This window comes from Eumetopias jubatus, unplaced genomic scaffold (genome assembly GCF_037043125.1).
Source record: "Eumetopias jubatus isolate StellerSeaLion01/CBP00866 unplaced genomic scaffold, mEumJub1_p1.0 scaffold_3, whole genome shotgun sequence".
NCBI lineage: Eukaryota > Metazoa > Chordata > Mammalia > Carnivora > Otariidae > Eumetopias > Eumetopias jubatus.
In genome coordinates this window covers 159,658,339-159,666,226 of record NW_028274809.1, presented here as the reverse complement: position 1 = coordinate 159,666,226, position 7,888 = coordinate 159,658,339, and positions in this window count along the sequence as shown.

Below are 7,888 nucleotides of genomic sequence, written 5' to 3'. Positions count from 1 at the left end.
AAATATGTGTGCTTTGTGTAACAGAGATTATGTACATTAAGGTGACGGTAGTATTAAAGTAAAAAGTATACAGATTATTGCCCACACCTCTGCTTGCTCACATTTTGGGAGGCAGAATTTCACATACGAACCTGCATTCCCTCATCATGTGTAGCAGCACATCAGAATATACTATCACTTATATTCCATTCTTGGTGAAGACCCCCAATGGACCCCTTAGTCCAATGACTAAGAAAAGATTTTTTTCTGTATGAGTCCCAGCTACAAGCCTTAAAGGGGTAAGCATTAAGATTCTCTTTTCTATCTGATCTGGCATCTCTGGATCTTTGCCTCAAGAATTTCCCTAAATTAATTGCATATCAGAACAAAAAAACGAGCATATCTAAAACTTTGTGAGTCCTCAATATCCTGTTCTGAATCATATAATATATAATTTAAGGAATGAGCTGTCTACGCAATTTGGGGACAAAGCAAATGGGTGGAGAATATAGAAGCACTTCTAATTACCCAGCTGACCTTTACTGAACGTCCAGCACGACGTGCTACGCATTATCCTAGCTATGCAAAAGGAATAGGAATGACTTGAGACCACCTGAAGAGAAACATATCAACAAGTGGGAAAGCATAAGAAAACTGCCTTACCCACTGAAATGCATGAATGTTACAATACACAGCGATAAATCTGCCAAGATTCCTGGATGTGCTGAATCTTGAGCCAATTGGTAAATTATAAATTCTGACTTACATTTCTTTAGTTCCTTCGCTAAATACACAAGGGAAGGTATGCTGGACATGTGAATGAACTGAACTCCGGTTCAAAACTAAAATGACTTTACAATTTGTGGGGAAAGCACGTGCCTGAGGATGGCAGTGGTGGGACCTGTCCCCCTGCTCAGAGCCTGTGCTTTGATTACGTTAAACAAGAAGAAAGAGGCCTGTGAAGATTTCTTAGGAAGTGATTTCTTATATAACATCCTGCCAGTATCCATCCATAGTCCTCTCCTGAAAACGGGTGGAGTGAGGGGTTGATTTGGGAAAATGTATTCAAATAAAAAATTAACAACTTAGAGCCGGGCATAGGCATTACCAGCAGAGAGGCTGTATTCCTATTTGTACTGGTAATGCTCAGTTCATTTCTAAGTTTAAAATGGGCGAATTACATTCTCAGAGCCATTGTGTTCATCCTTTTCCATTCCATTGTTAAAAAAACGTACCTTTGTTTCAGGATTTAACCTTTGCTAAAGCACAGGGCTGAGACAATCACAACAAAACACCTCCCCCTTAAAACTAGTCCTTCAGAGCCCTGTTAAATCAAAAGAAAAATTCTTTCTCTCCTCCCTGGTCCCACAGCCCCTCAGGATTTTAAATGGTAATGACCAGTTCATTTGAGAAAATGGCATTTTAGTGCTCCCCTTCACAAGCTCTTAAGCCATATGAGGTGTCTCTTTCCCGGTGATGTGCACCTCCTTTTGTTTTCTGGCATTACTGGAACTGACCTGGCATGGATCACTGGGTGAGCAGGCAATCTTAAACACTTCTCATATAAATTACTGGTTCCTTTCCAAGTGCAATTGCTCACAGGGTAATACACCATTTTACAACTCTGATAGCAATGTCTCTTCGTTCTACTAGGTTCCACACCCCCCCAGGAAATGAACAGACAAAAAAGACTGATGGAGATGTGAACCTTAGAAATGTACAGGCTGGTTCAACCTTGAGTATGTACACAGTGGGCATTAGGGGATCCTTCAATTCTTGTATTTCCTTCTTTTACACCTCTCAACTCTTTTCCTGCTTCAAAAGCCGTCTATGAGAATAAAAATATCAAAATGACACACTCCACACATGTGGACATTATAAAAAGCAAGGCAGTAATAAATAGGGACATCTACGAAAAGCTACTTTGAAAAATTTTTCCAGAAAAGAAAATAATGCTCACACTTTATGATCCACACTTATTAGGTAGAAATGACACATCTTGCTTCCATGCAAATGAGGCTTACCGTTAATTGAACGCTCCAAGAGTTACTGGATGCTAATGATGGCCACATTTTCCAAGCCAGTGTCTTTTTTCCCATGAACTCTAATGACAAGGTGTGTTTTTACTGACAGTTGACTCGGATCAGAGCTTGCAGTATTGTATTTCAGGTTGTGGCTCTGTAAAGCCCTGTAACTTTCTTTGAAGTTAAACAGTGTCAATCTGTTTCCATGTCTGAATAACTCTTAGAAGAGCCTGCCTGACCCAAGTCAACTCATTGAAACATACTATTTCCCCATAATTGATGTTCCAAATGAATGTCCTTTCATAATAAAATGTGCTGGAAAACAAAACAGCTTTGCATCCGGCACAAGTTGCATCATAATTAAATTTTATTTTATCCCATCGAGGCATGCTAAATGTTGAGCAAAATATAATTTTAAGTAATTTGTTTGTATTCTTATCTGTAGGAGTTGGAAATTAACAGCGTTGCTAGTTTGCGTTTACTGTTAAGCCTGGAGAGCAGAGAGATTGCTTTGCAAACATTACAGTTATTATGTCTGCAGTTGGTACTCTTTGTATAAATTATTGATCAGCCAGCTTATTTTTCTTTCTGCTTAATGGATATTATAGCATAGCCGTTTACAACGCTATAGTTAAGGTTGTGTCAGCACTTCCATTATAATAAACCCTCTGTTACAGGGGGTTTATAACTTGTTGTAAAAATTTGCTCTGGGCTGAAACTTGACATACAAGATCTCAGGCTGGAAGGTGGCAATTGTTATTCTTTCAACTTTAAAAAAAAAAACTCTTTGTTCTGAAGGGCAATAAATAAATAAACAGTTTATTCTTTTCTAACAATCCTTGAAATTTCTGACTTCAAATAGAACAGTTTTTATAGGCTATTTGTTAGACAGTGACGTCTTCTTTTACTTAATAAAGAGGAAAAAAAGACTAAGATAATAAATTACAACAAGAAAGCAGTCAATCAATATAAACTTTTTAAATCGAGTTTAATACATTTCTCCTAACATTACAAAATTATACAATAATTCATGTTTTAATATCAAACATGCATTTATACTACATAAGACTTCTTCCCCACCCCCATTCCCAGCTCTGCATCCCTTAAGCAAGTCATAGGTCTTAATACTGATCTTCTTTAGAGGAAAATGAGTTGGGGTTATTTAAAGAGAAAGATGTATGATAAGTAGAAAATGCTTCATGTTAAAAGGTACAATTGAAGGTAGAATATTTACCAGAAAACTGGGGATTTAAATGTCTGCCTTTTTGACCTTACTTCAGTCTGCTTTTGCCCTCACAATGGCCTGACTGAAGAGATGAGGGAATTAATATCAATTTATATTATTCTTGTTGCTGCTTCCTTTTACAATGCAACTCTAAAATGATCTCACTGTGTTTGTTTTTTTATCAAATATTTGGCTGTGCAACTCAATACCAACCCACAGATGGAATTAGGACACTTACACTGGAAGTAAGGAGTGATGGACAAGTATAACTAAATTATCAGGGAGAGATGACTGCCTGTCATGGAAATGATGTAGTTTGGAGTCAGGAAAACAATTCTAGGGGTGATTTTTTTTTTCTTTGTAACTATTCTTCTCTTTGCCATTACCCTCTCTCTCCCCTGGCATGGGTTTCGAGATTTCTTAAAATATGCTCCATAACCAGCAGAGTATTTTTGGCTACATGTCACCTTCATTCTGAACCAGGAGAAAAGGAGGTGAAGATAGAAGTTTAGGGAGACAGGAACAGTGGTGCAAATCCTGCCATTTGGCTCTGAGATCTACGGAAACAGGAATATGAATAGATACTTACTATATGCATTCAGTAAGCATATATACAGTCCATGCATTTCCACGCTGTTAAACAGGTCAAAGTTATTTATAATCATTTAAACCACTTCTTTATTAAGGACGGAAGTTTGTAATGTAAAGTTTGAGTGCTTCAAGTTATAGTGTGTTCACCTTCAGTTCCCCACCTTCTGTCCTTTGGGTAATTTATCACTGAGCTCTCTTTGCCTGATTAGAGAGTGTACCCGTGAGATAAAAGCCTTATTCCTTGTTCTTGAGGTGAGGCAGGGAATTGGAAAAGAGGGGAAGACTGTGGAAGTGACAGTCACCAAAAGTCAGAAATTGGAACCCTAAGTGGGAAAGGCAGAGGAAGAAAGTGTAGAAGGAGAGAAGGCTGTGCTTAAGGCAGTCAAAGTTTATCTGCTGAGCTGATTGGTGAGGTCGAGTGTCTAAGTTAAAAAGGCTTGAGAGAGTTACTTGGCATAATTTCTCCATCTTCAATGATTTACTACTGAAGTGCAAACATCAATTTTGGACTCTCTCCTGAGAAACGTTTAACAAAGTCAGTGAACTACTGGTACCCTGATATCTTTCTAGATTTACCAAACTTGGATAGCTCTTTAATAAACCTCTGCCTGAAGTTTATCTCAGTCTTTTTTTTTTTTCTTTTTCCTATTAAGGAAACAGGTCCATTAGTAAATATGCAGATGTAAAAATGATCTTCCTCTTGACTTCTCCGTTGTGATATATCTTAGAATTGTTCAGAAGTGCACTCTATTGTTAAAGATATTTGTGCCGGGTGTGCTAATGCACTCTTTGATTGAGTGAATTAGCAGTCATAACAATCTGGCAGTCTGGCCATAGAAGTGTGCTCAAATTGATTTGTGTTATGGCTGGACTGGAAAATCTAGTGTTAGTTGTTTTTTGCCCTGGGGCATTGTTTGTACCAAACTCCACTTTTCATTTAATTTTCCAATACATTTTGAAAGATTGAAATGCTTGTGATCAACATTTGATCCACTTGCATTCTTTAAAAAAAATTCTGAAAGTAATTTCAGATTCCAAAAAACCTTGCTTTCAATTAGAGTAAACATAATTAGAGTGACGTCGTGCTCGGAATGGTAAATCTCCCTTTGAATCTATTAAGCGTGTTATCTCCTTGTCCTGTCACTGAAAGGAATTCAGTATATATCTGGAGTATATATCTGTATTTTTTCTGTGCATGCTTCTAATAGAACTTGGGAAAAACTTAAAAGAATAAAATTGTAATGAACCTTTTCTTGTTGCCTTTGTGCATATGCCCAAATTGTTTCTGTTTCACTTAGTGATGCTATAAAAAGAGGATACTCAAAGCTTTCAGGAAATTTTGAGATACACAAGAAACAAATGCAGATAATGTGTTGTCTTTAAGTTTCCCAATCATTTGTTTTTTTATATTCCATGAAATATGCATTTTCAATGTTTTTCTTTCAAATAACTATATCAACTGCTATACTGAAACTCTGAAGATTTAAAGACATGACTTATCTTGGCTTTGTCAATATTGGTATCTCTTACAATCTTCTGCTTTGCAGTCATTTACCAGAATTATAATGCAGCATGAATAAACCTAAAAAATGACTATTGATTACAGAGAAAGCTTTGTGAAATCATTTAGTCAGTTTCCCCACTTGAGAAATCAGTGAATAAAATAGGTCAATAGAAAAGGGTGGAAAGGATGTAATACAGAGCTATGCCACCCTGGGTTATAAAAAGGGTCAAAAATAAATCCCCATAGAATTCATGATTTTATACTCATAAAATAAAATGATACTTACCAAATCCCAACTATAAATCCTCCTTCCTACAGATTTATTCTTCTTTTTTAAACCACAGGTTTGGAAAATACATTTTTATGTTTCCCTGTTTCAGTAGAAGCATTTCCTTGTCACTGCCCCCTTTTAACCAAATAGGATGCCCTCATCATCCAGCTAAAGTGCCTGTTGTCATCCAGGTATTCACCGGGACTTTAGCTGCAACAGCTACTCTGTATTTCCTTACTGTCTCCTGCAACCTTACAGCTCTTCTGAAAACTGCATTTCATACTGCACTGAACTCTGTATCCTGTGTCAATTTTTGTTAAGTAATAGATGGTGAGACCTGAGACCACTCTCTCTATTAGTTCCCATTCATTGGGATGGCGTCGGGGGCACGGGAGGAGCAGGGAGGAGAAGGGAGGGGCCAGGAGGGGGCAGAGGGAGGGAAGAAAATACCTTCCCTGAACTGGTACAAGCTCAGCTTCAAACGACATCCTAGGAAAGAAATTAAAGACTTCTTAATTAGTGCAGCAATTAAGCTTTCTTGGTAGCATTTTAATCAGCACAGGCCCTATCAAAGGACAAACAGAACGATTTGCAGGTCTTTGAATTTTAAACAGTCTTATTGATTTCAGCACAATACGTCTTCACAAAACACAGGGAGAATTTCCTAATATCAGTTACAGTACTTTGAGTTTTGCTTATGCAAATTGAGTGCAAGTTGGAAAAGATGAGATGGAAGGAGAGGACCTGAAACAGCCAGAGATGTAAAACAATAAACAAACAAGACAAAAGCTTTGAAACCTAAAGATGCAGTGGAAAGAGTGAGAATTTGAAATCTGAGGAGTTGATTTATCTGCTGTTGTTAAATACTGTTTGCTTTAATCATTGGTAACATTTCTCAAAAAAGAAAAAAAAAAAGAAAGAAAAGAAGGAAAGAAAGAATCTTAAATCTTAAAATATTTAAGGTTTTTTTTCCTAACATATTTTAATTTTCATTATATGCTTTTTCTAATCCTTTGTTTGATCAAAGGGGCAAGTGGTAGTTCCCAGAAACGGTTTAGAGACCTGAGGTGGGGAGTGAGCTCCCGTTCAGGTGGAGGTAAATGCCCCAAGCCCTACCCCTGAACGAAGCATGTGCTGGGAGGCGCAGGATTCCCTGCAGAAAATTTGGAGTTTGCTTCGAAGCTGGGTGGGATTATGGCTTGGTCAGCTATTATTACTTCCTGCCTGTGGCTTCCGAATATGGCAGGTATTGGCTGAGTGGCAGTTTAAGGAAATGTGAGAAATGAGAATGGAAAGGGCAGATTTTTAGCACTTAATTCCAAATTTTTTTCCCATTTCTGGATCTAGAATTTAAAATGAGGAAACTGTAGTTTAGCATTTCAAACTACGTCAGAGTTTATTAAAGTTATGCATGCAATTCCAAAATAAAATTAGTGTTTCAGGGCTCAATATCTTCTTCTCCACCACTCATTAACATAGTAATTTGGCATTTTTAAAAAAGGTAAGATTTTCCAAAACATGTGTAAACACTTAATATAGTGTTTTGATGTATGTGAAATATATCAAATCCCTATTTTGGAGGACTGATAGGAGGAGTGAAAAAGTAATATAAATTATTTCTGAGTGTATTAAAATACATTGGCCAACTAGGTCAAACAACTGTGCAAACTTTAGCTATCTTTGTAGAAGTTTATCTACTTTTTGGCAACAATCAATTTTCTGAATTCTTAAGACCCAGAAAAGCCTCTTGATATAACTGCTGTGCCCCAAAAAGTTTAGCATCAACTTAGAAAAATTAGTCAGTGGTGCCATATTTCTCTGTAGATATTTCCAGTACCTTTTGACACTAAACTTCAAAAAGTTTAGAGAATTAAAATGACAAAGAGAAATGTGATAATCATTTCAGCACCAAAATGGCAGAATTTCATTATGAAATTTCCCAACACTCTGAATCTGATGCTAATAGTTTTTTTTTTTTTAAATCTCCCCAAAGCTAAAGCATTGTTTCTATCTTGTGACGTTAATAAACATGTGTAGGCAGGATTAAAGCTTAATTATTTAAGATTCCTAGAGATACCAACAGAGAACAAAGTTGACCTATGTTCAAATCATATGTTGGTCAAAAATCCTTGGAAAAAATACCCCATGCAACAAGTTAGAAAGGGAAAAGAAGGAGAGAGGAGGGCAAAGAGGAAGACAGTCTAAACTCAGCCTAATATTTTTAGGCACAGCTACCCTTTCTGCCTTTACAAGTCAACTAGTGAGCTTGTTTTGTTCTTTTTCATTATTTACAA